We start from the raw sequence: 14,963 nt of genomic DNA on the forward strand, positions 1-14,963 counted from the left end.
CAGGAAGGAAGAGATTCAGCACAGGGGTGCAGTAAAGGGAAGATCCGGGATACAGCTGAGCAACAGCCAGAGAACAGCCAGTCCAGACAAGAGGTAACAGTCCAGAGGTGTGTGAGAGGGAGATATAGGGGAGGGAGAGGAATGGAAATAATCTATTATTTACTGTGATTGAGCATTAGAAAAATCATAAACATTTGACCAATGGGGAATTTAGATGTCAATGGGTACATAGAAAGCTATGCAAATTTAAAAAATGAGACAAGAATTCAATTGTTAACAAGACAAAACTTTGTACAAGAAAGGATATGTTACTCAGAAGGTAACAATTATTACGTACTCTTAATAATTGTTAAAATATTACCTATTGAATTTTTTTAAATTAAGACTTAACCGTATGGAGAAGAAGGCAGAGGGTGGTAGTGATAGAAAGCTGAATCTACAACTCTATATTAACAGGAAGTCAAGAGATAATTGCTAAATTTGATAAATCCAGGGATAACAATGTATACATATTATTTAGAAATGTGGAGGTAAATACCAGAACAATCAACTAGCAGAACTAAAAGTGGTAGCCTATAGGGATGAATTGACTGGACAGAAACTGTTGTTTTTCCTTAGAAGTTCTAATTCTTAAAATAAATGAATATATTGTTATTTTAAAAATTTATACAGCCCAGCCGGGCGTGGCTCAGCAGTTGAGTGTCGACCTGGGATCCAGGCGATCAGGGTTCGATTCCCTGTCGGGGCACATGCCCGGGTTGCGGGCTGCAGCCGATTAGTGACTCTCTCATCATTGATGTTTCTCTGTCTCTTTCTCCCTCTCCTTTCCTCTCTCTGAAGTCAATAAAGATATATTTAAAAAATAAATAAATAAATAAAATAAAAAAATAAAAATTTATACAGATTCATTGAGGAAATTTAGAAAACAAAGTATAAAGAAGAAAAAAACGATCTATAAAACCTCTATATCCACTTAACCTTTGATGGATTGTCCTTCAATATTCTTAACTATATACGGTATACATGTTTTTATATCGCTGTTATCCTAAAAATTTCATAGCCAAAAATAAGATTCCACTATTTTAATCTTCACTTTCTTAATCCTCACCTGAGGATATTTTTTCCATTGCTTTTCAGAGAGAGTGGAAGGGAGAGAGAGAGAAACATCAATGTGAGAAAGACACACCAATTTGTTGCCTCCTGCACGCACCCCGACTGGGGCCAGGGATCGAGCCTGCAACCATGTCAACGTACCCTTGGCTGGAATTGAACCTGGGACCCTTTAGTCTACAGGCTGACGCTCTAACCACTGAGCAAACCAGCTAGGGCTAATCTCCACTTTCTTAATGACAAGTGATGATAACACTTTCCCCTATGGCTATCAGTTCTTTGCATTTCTAATGGGCATGTTACCTTTATAAGACTCCACCCTGTAGCCAGCTGGAGGAATATTCTCCTGCTGGCTTTGAAGAAGTAGGATGCCATGTTGTGAGAGTGTAATTGGCTAGGAACTGAAGGTAGCCTCTAGAAGCTGAGAGTGACCCCTGACTGTCAGCCAGCAAGAAAACAAGGACTTCAGTCCTACAGCCACAAGGGCACTGAATTCTGCCAAATACCTGAATGAGGTTGGAAGAGGATTCTGAGCCCCCAATGAGACCCCAGCCCCAGCCAACAACTAGTGAAACCCTGAGCAGAAGACCCAACTGGTGCCCAGACTCCTCATTCAAGGAAGCTGTGAATAATAAAGTGTTATTTTAAGCTACTAAGTTTGTGGTAATTTCATATGCAGCAATAGAAATCTGATACAGTATTCAAGCTGCTATGACTAGGGCATTGGCCTTGAATCTCAGATCAATGACTAGGCTGGTTTTAAGACCTTGTAGTTTGGATAACCAAATCTTTGTTTTGATTGTTTGAACACAAAATCCCTTTGAGACTGGCTCTGCCAAACTCTTGCCATTGTCTCTCTTAAGAGAAATGAAGCCCTCCTAACCAAAGCCATTCTTCCCTGTGCCAACTCCCCATTGATCAACAACAAAGTTTAGTTACTGATCTTGGATTCCTTCTTGCCATGTTCTGTCTGCATATAATAACACTCCTGTTACTTTGCATTGAATCTCTCTTCCCTATTGGAACCACACATATGTAAGCTACCATCTACTGTTTATTGTGATAACTTTTGTATGTTGCGTTAAGCCTACTGGACTGAACTTCCTTCAGCAGCGTACAGCCTGGCCGTCTTCACTGCCCAGAAGACAGATCTGTTTTCTTCTGAAACTGTCCCCTCTAATAACAGTTACTTGGCCAGGTATTCTGGAATTGGGCCAGTAGAGTCCCTCAGGTGAAGTAAAATAATCTCAAGTCATTCAAAAAACACTTAAAAATATGGTACTGTTGCCCAGCTGGCATGGCTCAGTGGTTGAGCATTGACCTAGGATCCCGGAGATCGCAGTTCAGTTCCCAGTCAGGGCTCGTGCCCGGGATGAGGGTTTGATCCCCAGTGCAGGGTGCGCAGGAGGCAGCTGATCAATGACTCTCTCATCATTGATGTTTCTGTCTCTCTCTCTCTCTCCCTCCTCTCTCTGAAATCAATAAAAATAATTAAAATATATATATAGTACTGTTTGCTTTAATTTAGAAAATATAATGAGAAGCCTTTTTAAACTTTACGTTGTTGTAAAAAATGCCCCAAATTCTTTTAGGAATTGGTTTATTAAATAAAAGTGCATAATTTTTAAAACCACCCAAAATACTGAAAGATTTGGAATCTAAGATTTTTAATGTCAACAAGAGACAGGTAGCAAAAGGTTCCACTTAAGTTTCAGGGGCAAGTGATTAAAAAGGTAGGTGGTGGTTAAGGAAGGTGAAGTTGGGGCAGGTCAAGCTAATATGCTGCTTGAGAGAAGACAGAAGGGTAGGAGAGGGGGCTGGGAAGTGCCAAGTCTGGAGGAATTTAACCCAGTATTAAACTTGGTCTCAGAGTGTGTGAGACTGGTCCTGGTATTAACATTATTTTTATGAGGCTATAAGCTGAGCCATAAGACAGTTGCCCTCATTTTCTGCAAATGAGCCAAGAATTCCAGGCTATGGGAGGCTGACCCCACTTACTTTTCAAAACCATTAAATTCACTTAAACTACCCATATTTTTTGCATTTAATTTTTATTAAGAAATCTAAAGAGAATTTACTAGAAATGGGAATCAATCTATAAGGACAGCAAGCGTCAAAATAACAAAACAAAGACTCTTCACCATGTTCAGATAGTTTCCAAAATTTAGAATAATTAAAATGCAAAAGGTATAAATAGTTTCAGAAGAGAATAATGCTGACATTTTCAGACACTCTGCCAAAGCAAAGCTCCTCTCTGGCACGCAGCAGCCTGACTTAGACGATCGCCGGTGGGGGAGGGAGCAGCTGCTGATTTCCTGCCAAGACCCCCGCCCCCACCTGCCATTCCCACTGCAGGCAATCAAGTAGGCTTTGTCACCACGCCGGGGTCAGTCACTAGGAAGATGCTTAGGCATGAAATGTCATAGCTATTTCCGTAGTTAAGATACATTTCCTATTTTTTCCCTTCAAAATGTAACTAGATAAATTTTTAGGGCATGCTCAGAACCAGTTTAACACCTACATATCATGATTTAAGCCCTCAGAAAACTTTCCCCCCTGCACTTTATAATATTTTTCACATTAGAATCTCTCCCAAATGGCCCTCTAGAAGCATACCTGTCACAGTTTAAGGTATTAAGGCACACCTTAACATGTGTAACTCATTACAATGTGTTAATTACTTCTGATATATTTATTGCCACTTGGCATTAAGCAGTCTCCTGTGGAAAGGGATCAGACATACCATCTTTATTTTTGCTGCAGCCTTTACTATGTAAATTTTCAAAATACACAGAGGTAGAAAGCACAATATAATGTGTCCCCATGTAATTATCATCCAAGCTTAACAGTTATCAATATTTATCAACAATTGTTAATTTTGTTAATTTATCCCCTTACATTTTTTTCTCCCCTCTGAGATACTTTATGGCTTAGAACTTCAGACTGGATGTGTAATTTTTTTACATACAGAAGTTAAGCAAGTTTCAGAGGGCAGCCTATCTAGTTGGGGGCTGACACTAGTGGGGAGTGTCAGCATAAAGGAGGCAGTAGTCCAGGGCTGGGATACTAAAAGGCTAATACATTTTTAAAAATGTATATATTTTCTGAGAAAAAAACAACAGATCATGACTGCAAACCAAAAAAAAAAAAGGTCTTGTTCTTTTAAGGTTTTGCTTCATCTAAAGTATAGGAAGCGACTTTAAATGCTCATGATCCCAATGAGTTTAAACATCCTGTTGTGAGCAGGATGGTGACCCATGGGTTCTCAGTTTTATAGCCTACTCTTAAAGACTAAGGACAAGGATTTCACGAATTTTAGGAAATACATTAAAAGTTCCATCATCTTTTACATTCAGGAAAATTATCATCATTGTTTGAGCTCTTTTTGATATAGTATATTTCCATTTCTTTTCCTTTGGAAAAGTGTCAAACTTTGGGGGGGGGGGTTCTATCCCTTAAATCTCTACTGTCAAATATTCAACATACAGTCTTCAGACAGTCCCTCGTCTAGCTTTAAATGTAAATGTAACCCAAGTGAAAACCTCCTTCTTGCATTAGCGTGTTTGGGAAAGGGGTTTGTCGCAGGACAGTGTGTGAGCCAGTCCTCACTGCAGAGGCCCCCCCTTGCCACTCAGTTGCGCAGTGCCCCTCAGCGGCTCACAGCCCTGCCTCCTCCCGCTGGGGTGGTGATGGGCTGGCCTCCCATGGTGGAGGTAGGGGAGAGGCCCAGTTTCACGGTACCTCTGTGTCTCTTACACCCGCTGTTGCTCATGGCAGGCTCTCACTGAAGGGACAGTGCAGAACAGGGCACAACTGCACACTAATGTGATAAGGTAAGTTATCAAGGGGGAAAAAATCCACTGGGTTTTTTTTCTTACATTATTGCTTTCCTTTCATTATGGTGGCCTCACCAAGGAAGAATAATTTCTCTGTCCCTTCCACCAGTCTAGTAAGTATTGTGTTTTTAGAGTCCAAGTTCTTCTTTATGTCCCTCTGACTCCATCAGAGAAGTAAATCGCTATTGTGATTCATGTCCTCTGAGGAAGAGTCAACAGAGAGAGGAGAACCCAGCTCTTTGGCTTAAAGAGGGAGGAGTGTGGCCCATTTGTACCTCACCTCAAGCAGCACCCCTGGTGGAAACACCTCTGAGGGAATGGAGTTGGGGGCACCTGGAGGCTAGATGTCAAGTGCCACAGCCTTGAAAGCTGTATGCATTTATTAGGGCTGCCACAAACGGGGTGGCTTAAAATAGGAATTCATTCTCTCACAGTTCCTGAGGCTAGACGTTTGAAATCAAGGTGTTAGCCAGCCACGCTCCCTCTGAAACTCATAGGGGGGAACCCCCTGCTTCTTCCTGCTTCTGGTGAAATGCCAGCAGCCCTTGGCACTCCTTGCTTTGCAGGTACACAACTCTAATGTCTGCCTCCATAGTCCCATGGTGTTTTCATCGAGTGTCTGCTTTCACCATCTTATAAGGACACCTGTCACATTGTTTTAGGGGCCCAACCCTACTCCATATGACCTCATCTTAACAAATCACATCTCCAATGACCCTCTCTCCAAATAAGGTTACATTCTGAGGTACCAGAGGTTAGGGCCTCAACATATCTTTTTGGGGGAGAGACATAATTTTGGGGGGATGCACAATTCAACCCATATCAAGAACCATGACATAAGAAACCTGTACCAGCCACTAGCCTTTGAATAGGACAAGCAAGGTTGAATAATGACTATTCTCAGCATCAACCAAGTAAGACCAGAGCCTCTTCCCAAAGTTTCTCCTCTATGTAAGCGTTGAGAGACTCTTACACAAATTTAAGAGGCGAAGGAAGCCTCCCCCAACTCCACCATCCCACAAGGGAAGGATAGGTTTGGTGATTCTGCACCTGAGTGCATGGGAGCATGTTCAGGTCACACTTGGCATTGCTGCTCATAAGAGTCCCTGGGCCATCTCTACCTCCAGCCATTTCTCACTGGGGGCTCTTTCTCTCCAAATGCCTCATTCTTTCATTTACTTTCCACAGTTGTCAGTGTTCTACTTTTGGAGTAGTCTTTTATTTTGCCATTTGGAACTTTTATGGCCCAAACACACGTAGGCAAAAAAACTAAGATCGTTTCCTAGTCAAAAGTGTCACCTGCTTCTGGTTGACAGGCTTAGTATTAAAACACTTTGCAGTTACAATTTTTCTTTAATAGCTCCTATATAAAATTTGTAGGAAGAACTTAACCACCTACCGGACCCTGTAAGCATAAGGGATGGGATGGAAAAATATGTTCCTTTCCTCAGAGTCAGTCCCTAGGGGTTGAGAATATGGGAGGCTGGATTTTTTTCTTCCAGTTATATAAAAATCAAAGAATTGCCCCATTTCTGCTCAGATTCACATGAGATATCACCACTCTGATTTTTCCTTAGTTTTAAAACCAAAATCTGTCCACAATTTTTTAAATCCCATAAATAGCATCCTCCCACTGAGACAAAATGGAAACTTCTGTACAGTGTTCTGTAACCAAAGCTGCTTCCCACAGTTGGACCGAGGGGGAAAGAATCCAATAAATAAGGTAACAGGAAGCAAACTATATTTATAAAATCATGTAAATATTATGTAAAAGCACTTTAGTTGCATTTGGTAATACAACTAATTATCAATAAAGTATTGATAACTACTAAATATTGATAACTACTGCCCAGCCGGGCGTGGCTCAGCGGTTGAGCGTCGACCTAGGATCCAGGCGATCAGAGTTCAATTCCCGGTCAGGGCACATGCCCGGGTTTCGGGCTCGATCAATGACTCTCTCATCATTGATGTTCCTGTCTCTCTCTATCCCTCTCCTTTCCTCTCTCCGAAATCAATAAAGATATATTTAAATATATATAAATAAATAAATATCGATAACTACTTTACTTATTGAATACTTTTTAAAAATTCCTGTTTGAAACAATGAGACAGTGGGGCTGTAGGATGCTGCCCTTCACTCTCCCTTAATAGAAAATCATTAAGGCAGTTTTAGCAATCTGAATGCAGGCTCATTTTATAAAGAACTCTATTTATTTACTCATTTATTTTAAATATGTTTTTATTGATTTTTTAAGAAAGAGAGGAAGGGAGAGAGAGAGAGAGAGAAACATCAATGTGAGAGAGAAACATTGATCGGCTGCCTCCTGCACACACCCCAACCGGAGATCAAACCCAAAACCTGGGCATGTGCCCTGACTGGGAATCAAACTGGCGCTCTTTCGATGCACAGGACAATGCTCAACCAATTCAGCCACACCGGCCAGGGCTTAAAATATATATATATATGTCATTTTTCTACAGGGCTTTGCAAATTTGTGATCCAATGCCTGAATACACCCATAGCCAGCCCAGGGAAAGTTACTGTGACTCATTTACCCAAAGCTTTTTTAGCCATAACCTATTAAAATGAAAAAGAGGAAAGGAAGGGAATGGGAGCCAGAGGATGGTTCCTGGATTCTGTTGTTGAAGAACTGAGAGTGTAGTGCCTGGAATCTACAGTTGCAGAGTCAGACTCCAGTGGGGCAGATGTTATCCCTTCAGTAATGAGTGTGTGTTGGAGGAAGAGTGTGGGATGAGGGTATTTATCTTAGAATCATGGCCATTACATCTTGACCATAGGCATTAGATCTTGAAAGTACTTAGAGATTATCTAGTGTTCAGCAGAGTAAGCAGAGGTGCAGAGACAAGTCAGTGACCTGGCTGAAGATCACCCTGCTGCTTAGTCACTCCAGGGCCAGTACTTAGGTTTCTTGACTTGCAAGTCTGTGCTCTTAACCCTCCCCCTCTCACTCACCTCATTGCTTCTCTTGAAACTAAACTTAAAATGTCACTAACTTAAAAAAAGAAAGTGTGAATTTGTTTTATTTGCATAATATATGTTAGATCACTAATAATTAGACATTTCAAAGTATAACATATTGTAGATGATATTGACAGTCAAGAAAATATCTTTGTAACTTTAGAAGTGAGTTGCTAGCCTCCATTCCAAAGAGTCTCAGCAAGTCTGCTTGTTTTCTTAACTGTTTTTTGAACTTAAAAGGCTGGAGTCAGAAACAGCATTCTCTGCCTACTGTCTGAATATGTTATCCTGGCCTCCAGCATCTGGGTAAAATGATTAGTGCTTCAACTGCTTCTTTGCCCCAGCAGCTGTCAGCTTGAATTCATTTCCCCACACAAGCCATTACCCGATAAAAGGCGTTTGCAGTATATCATACTCTAAAGCCAAGAAGTACAAACATTGACAGTTTAATGGCCTAGTTACACAAAGTTTATCAGTTCTATAAAGTTTACCAGCTATTTCTTAGTTTTAAAAGGTACTGATACTTACTAAATTACATATTAGTTTTAAAAGTATTGATACTAACTTACATATTATTAACTGTTCTTTAGGAAACCATCCATTTCATTTATTTATTTAACTAGTCCCAAGCAAGAATACAAATGTACTCTACATTTTCCTTAAGTCAAACCAAGCTCTTAACAGGGTGAAGAGTCAATATACAAAGTATTCAATGAAAAGTATATAAAGCAACTCTAAAAAATATAATCAGTGCAAATTTATTTGTCATTGATATTCTTGGGAGCAAATAACTGGTGAAAATTAATGATCAGCTCTTTATTCACTACCTGTAATTTTTAGAGTATCTAAATAGTGCACACATTTCAAACCCTCACCTGCAGCTTCCCGGAAACCATACTCGCTAAGGATGGAATTATTGGGAGCTGGCTGATAATCATGGGCTGTAATAATAGGGTGGATTTTTTGGAATGGCACATTCATCAGCTCCCCATGGTGGCCGCTTTTCCCTGGGACTGTTCTCCCTCCCAGGACAAACATACCACCTGTGGACAGACAGCACCCCGCGTCTCCTGTTAACATCAAAGTGTTAATAACAAAGATGGACAAAACTCACTCAGACTCGCTCCCACATAGGGCTCTCGGCCACTTCACTTGCTGTCCTTGCAAACTCCAGTCTCTTGTCTGTGTCATGGGAACACGCTCCCGGCACACGGGGCTCAGGGCCTGGACATGCCACGCCACGGCCAGCCTCTCAGCAGAGATGGCCGTGTGGTGGGACGCTCCGCACCTTCCCACAGCACCTGTGGCTGCTTTTCCTCCTTTCCCAGAGGCACCACCAGCTCTGGTCAAGTTGGGTCAGAAGTTAGAACTAGGCACTGCCTATGCACTGTAAATTCCAAATATTATCCAGAGCCGAGGAGAATAATTAGTATATAATTTATATTTAGACCTCTGTTTATGAAACTTACTCCTTCAGAAGCTATTGAGAAGCAGCTGTAACTAAATAATAATATGATCTATGCATGAATTTTCCATTCAATTCCTGCAAACCAGGAATTCAGGTTCATCAAATCTTTTCAAGAGATAAGATTTCTGATCAATGTGGAAGTCTTACTTAAGGAAGTAAAAACTCCGAATCATAGAACGTGGCATGTGGAATAAACAGAGACGTACTGTTTCTAGTCTCTTATTTCACAGATAAGGAATCTGAGGCTCAGGAAGGGTAAGCGTAGAAAACACAAGATCACGGGGGGAATCTTCCACCCTCCAGTGTGAGACTAAAGTGATACACCCAACCAGAGCAGCCTCCCTTGAATCAGCTCTGTTTCATCAGGGTGTGTCATCAGGGTGCCCATCACCAGGCCGGAGAGCTGACCACCTGACAGGTGGGGAATACTTAGTAACCTACCAAGAAACTGACTGACCCATGTCTCAGGGAGCTTTCAGAAACTGGCGTGGGTCCTGTATGCAGAATGGCTATTTCCGCACAGTTTGGAAACTGCGGTGCCCCTGGCATTCATTACCCAAGAACGGTTGGTAGGGTCATCTCAAAGCTGAACAGCAAGTTATCAGTCCAAACCGGCACAGTCATCAACTCCAAGCAGAATGAAATCTCAATTTGTGAGAATGAAAACATAAGTTTTAAAACAGTATACACCAAAATTTAAATAATTTAAAGACTTTTACTTACTTTGTACCCATTTTTGTTCTTAGAATTACAAAAAGGAATGCATTTGATAATTTCTCCCTACTAGTGATGTACATATGTGTGCATATGTAATACCCATACTCAAACGGCCTTAAACAGATAAAAATACACACACATTAAGAATAGACAAGTTATATTCTTACAGCTGAGCTGAGAAGCACTCTTAGGGAATAGTACCCTCCACTCCTATCTCACCCACATGTACTTATTGGGTAGGCAGAATATGTCAGCATCTGCCGAGGTGATAAACAGCCCTTGGGTCAGAGGCCCAAGGTCCTTTTCAGATGCCAACAATCACAAACATTTTTAGCCAGGAAAATTATTCCTTTGGTAGTACCACTGTCTCAGAAACTGAATTGGCTCTTCCTCCTTCCTCAGCTGATGCAGTTGGAGTGCTCAGTACGGCTGGAGCCAGGGTGAAAGGAACTGGGTCAATGTAGTCTCTGCTTCCAGAAGAGGTGGGGCCAACGATGTAGTCTGAGTGTTCGGAAGGCTGATTACATGGGCAGGGATTGAGTAGATCAGTGAATATGCTCAGGATAATGGGAGCCAGACTTCTTACCATTAGAGAAAGGGCATACAAATGTGAAACGGGAAGGCCAGAATAAATTTTGGAATATTGAATTGGAACTGACATAGAGGTTTCAGTGTGAACATTTGGTTTTCGAGGTAGTTAGGCGGGTAGATGATAGACAGGCATTTGTGTCCATGTCTCTGTGTGTATACACATGCTTATATCCCTTTGCTTTTTCTGCTGATAGAGCCTAGAAGTAATGACATTTAGCAACAAGCACACTGAACTCTCACATCTTGGCTCTGCGGTACCATTCCCTATTCAAGGAACCAGAGCTCTTGAATAAAGGGCTGGATGTCAGACTAGGGCAGGAAAAGTACAAAATGAGCCTGGGATATCTAGTTTTGCCAGAAAGTAACTATGTGGTCAAAGGACACAGGAACCAGCTTCAAATGTCTTCCACTGGCCAAATATGAAACATTTTCAAGATAGTGATCCATGTTCTTCTACGGCAAAACATGTGACAAAATATACTACTGCCTCTGATAATTTGAAAAGTAGGTGATGTGCCTCTGGACTTGCAATTTTAGGGAAAGAGAATGGTTAATATTTGCTGCATTTCATGAATTACCACAAGGCCAATGGGTCCTTAGCTACCTGCATAGTTTATAAGCAGTAACAAAAGGAAACAGAGGGTCTAGAGATTCAGAACTTGTAGCATTGAAAGAAATAATTGCTACTCAACTCCAAATAGTAAATGATAAAAATTAAGAAATATAATGAGTTTGTGTCAAGGACCAAACCAAGGATCTGGCCGTCAAACCCATGATTTACACCTTTGAATGGATAAGGTGGTGCCGAATAAATTCTTTCAGCTGAAAAAAAGGGGCTCAGGAAAGGCAGACTAAAGAGTGTGGCTCTGCAATTCCCCAGTGTTAACTATTTGCCACATCAACCTTGTATTTACTGTCTCTCTGCTCTCTTCATGAGCACACACATTCATACTCATCATTACTACTTTTTCTGTACCCTCTGAGAGAGTAAATTGCAGACATGATGCCTGTTATTCCTAGTACTTTAATGTGAATCTATGAAAATCCCACAGCTAACATCATACTTAATGGTGAAAGGTGAATGCTTTCCCCTTAAGATCAGGAAAAACACAAGGATGTCTGCTCTTGCCACTCATATTCAACATCACTCGGGAAGTTCTAGACAGGGCAACTAAACAAGAAAAAGAGAGAAAAGCGGCATCCAAATTAGAAAGTAAGACATAACATCATCTTCGTTTGCTGATGATATGATATGTTCTTAGAAAATCCAAAGGGATCTACTAAAAAACAATGAAAACCAATTATAATTGTATTTTTATATATTTAGTCCGCCTTTCCTGAACCAAAATGACATTAAGACAACAACTTCATTTACAATAGCCTCAAAGAGAATACAATATTTATGAATAAATTTTAAAAAGGAAATAAAAACTATGCTCTGAGAACTACAAAACATTGCTGATAGAAATTAAGAACTAAGTAAATGGAATGACATCTCTGTTCATGCATCAGAAGACTTAATGTTGTTAAGATGGCAGTACTCCCCAAATTGATAGGTACATTCAGTACAACCTCTATCAAAATATCATCTGCCTCTTTTGAATAAACTGACAAGCTGACTACTCCAAAATTCTAGTGGAAATGCAAGAGACCCAGCCTAGCCAAAACAATAAAAAATAAAACAAAACAAAATTGGAGGATCCGTACTCCCTGATTTTAAAATTCACTAAAAGCTGTAACATTCAAGACTGTGATACTGGCATAAGGATAGACATATAGATCAGAGGAACAGAATTCAGAGTCCAGAAACAAACCCTCATATGGTTCATTGATTTTTTGACAAGGGTAGTAGCAAGATGATTCAATAGAGAAAGAACAATCTTTTTAACAAATGGTGCTGGGACAACTGGATATCCAACAATGCAAAAGAATTAAGTTGTACCTGGCCCTGTATCAGATATAAAATATTAACTCAAAATTGAACATAAATCTAGATGTAAGAGCTAAAATCATTAAGCTCCAAGAAGAAAGCATCAGAGTACATTCTCATGACCTTGGGTTAGGCAATAAATAGTTTTTTTGATATGACATTGAAAGCACATGCTACAAAAGAAAAAATAAACTGGACTAAATAAAAATTTAAAACTCTCTTGTTCAAAAGACATCATGAAATGAAAGGGAAAGACATCCCACAGAATGGGGGGGAAATATCTGCAATTCATACATCTGACAAGGGACTTATATCCAGAATACATAAAGAACACTTATTGCTCAATAATGAAAATACAAATAGGCAAAGGGTATGAATACACGTTTGTCCAAAGGATATATACAAATGATCAATGAATATGCTCAAATATTTAATTAAGGTAAAAACATTCAAATAGGATAGGAAGGTATGTAGTATGTATATCTATGTATGTATTAGAAGGTATATCTTCTTAACCTATCTAAATTTTCTTTATATGCATGTATTACCGTTTCAATTTTAAAAAGAGCTAATTTTAAAAGGTTTAAAAGATGCAAATCCCTTGCAGGCGTAAAATTCTATTATGTCATCATTCTGCATAACACTGTTTAATAGAGTATCTCCAAGAATCTATTATAAATTGAGGTATGAACATTAGAAAATGGTTGTTTGTGTGACTTGACACTTAGGTACTGCTGGGTATTTTGTAAACCATGTGTTTAATTTTGTGACTAGAGAACTGGATATCATACAATGTACCACAGAATAAGTCTGGATATTTCTTTCTTAAAATAAGTGAGAAAGTTTTAAATGGATGCCACCTTTGTCATGCCATCATGATGACGTGGTAGACATCTGTCGTCATGGTAGCACAGCAAATACATTGCTGTTTGTACCAGGCTGATGTTTGAATCCTGGCTTACCACTTAAATTCTATATGACCTTGAGCAAGTAACATTATCTCTTGTTACCAAAGATCCTTCTTATAAAGGGAGAGTTACTTCTGCCTCACCTGTCTCCTGAGGTGTTGTAGGGATGCATAGAGATAATAGAGTTGAAGAAGCTAATCAAGTCAAGGGATCATTAAGAATTCCACTACTCATCATATGTAGATCATGTTTTGAAAACATCCTAAAAAGGAGTAGCTAGATATTCAAGTGTCAGCTTTCTAAGGTTTTCTGAGAAGACACAACTGAGCAGCCACAGTGGACCTAGTGGCTCGGAATATACCAGGATACACGCTCACTAACGTGTGTAAACTGCTACCTTAATGAAACTCATGAGATGAAGCTGTTGGTCAGATATCCAATTTTAGGCTCATAGAAGGGTACAGAAATACTCAGGGTAAGGTTTGAGGTACTTATAAGTGGGACCTCAGCAACTCACAGTTGTTGTGGCAAATGTACCATTACATCTGGCTTTGGGGAAAATTGTCATTTAAAAGGCTGGTACAAGAAGAGTAGGGAGAAATGGCCTAATTAAAAGGCAATTTTAACTCAGAATTTAGATTAATGGTTGGGAATGCCCTTTCCACATGTGATCCCACAGGAAACAAAGGTAATTCTTCCTTAATAAGGTAAAGACAGCAGGTGGAACAGAGCTACCCTGGATGGGCCCTAAGGGCCTGGAAGAGGCAGGTATAGGAAGGATAGGAATGTGGAATATGCATTCCCGTGCAATTTGCAGGAGCACACTCACACATAAACCTGTATCTCCAAAGGTGAACTCAAGCTTTTATGCATTAAAGAGGTATTAGTATGGCAAAAATGTATTGCTTAATAATTCAGCACATGCATTAATCTAAGAAGGGTTTAAAAGTCATTTATTGGAAAGAGCAATTTATTACCAGCCCATTTTCAATTGGTAATTTCATTACCATTTGATGCCAAAGGTTATCATTTCTCTTTTTTAAATTTTCTTTTATATTCACTTTAATATTTTATGAGACAAATTTGACAATAAGTCATAAGATATTTAATTACTTTTTACCTCTCTGAGTTTTCTCACTCCTCTGCTGTTTCCTTTCCACAGAGTACATAACAGAGTTTCATCAATAACAAGAAATTAAACAGAGATTTTTAAAAATGTTACTTATCTGATACAAGCTTAAGGAGACTTAATAGAACGGGAACTTGTGTTAGAAAGAAAGTAGGGACTGGATATTAGTGACCAATGAGCTTAATATGTTCAAGGGAATGATAGGTGCTTTGAAAAAAAACCAAAAGGCAAAATAAACTTAGGTTCCATATATGGAAAGAGAGTGCTGGGAGCACAGGAAAGTTGTAGTTCTGC

The sequence above is a fragment of the Miniopterus natalensis genome, chromosome 5 (genome assembly GCF_054644295.1).
Source record: "Miniopterus natalensis isolate mMinNat1 chromosome 5, mMinNat1.hap1, whole genome shotgun sequence".
Classification (NCBI taxonomy): Eukaryota; Metazoa; Chordata; class Mammalia; order Chiroptera; family Miniopteridae; genus Miniopterus; species Miniopterus natalensis.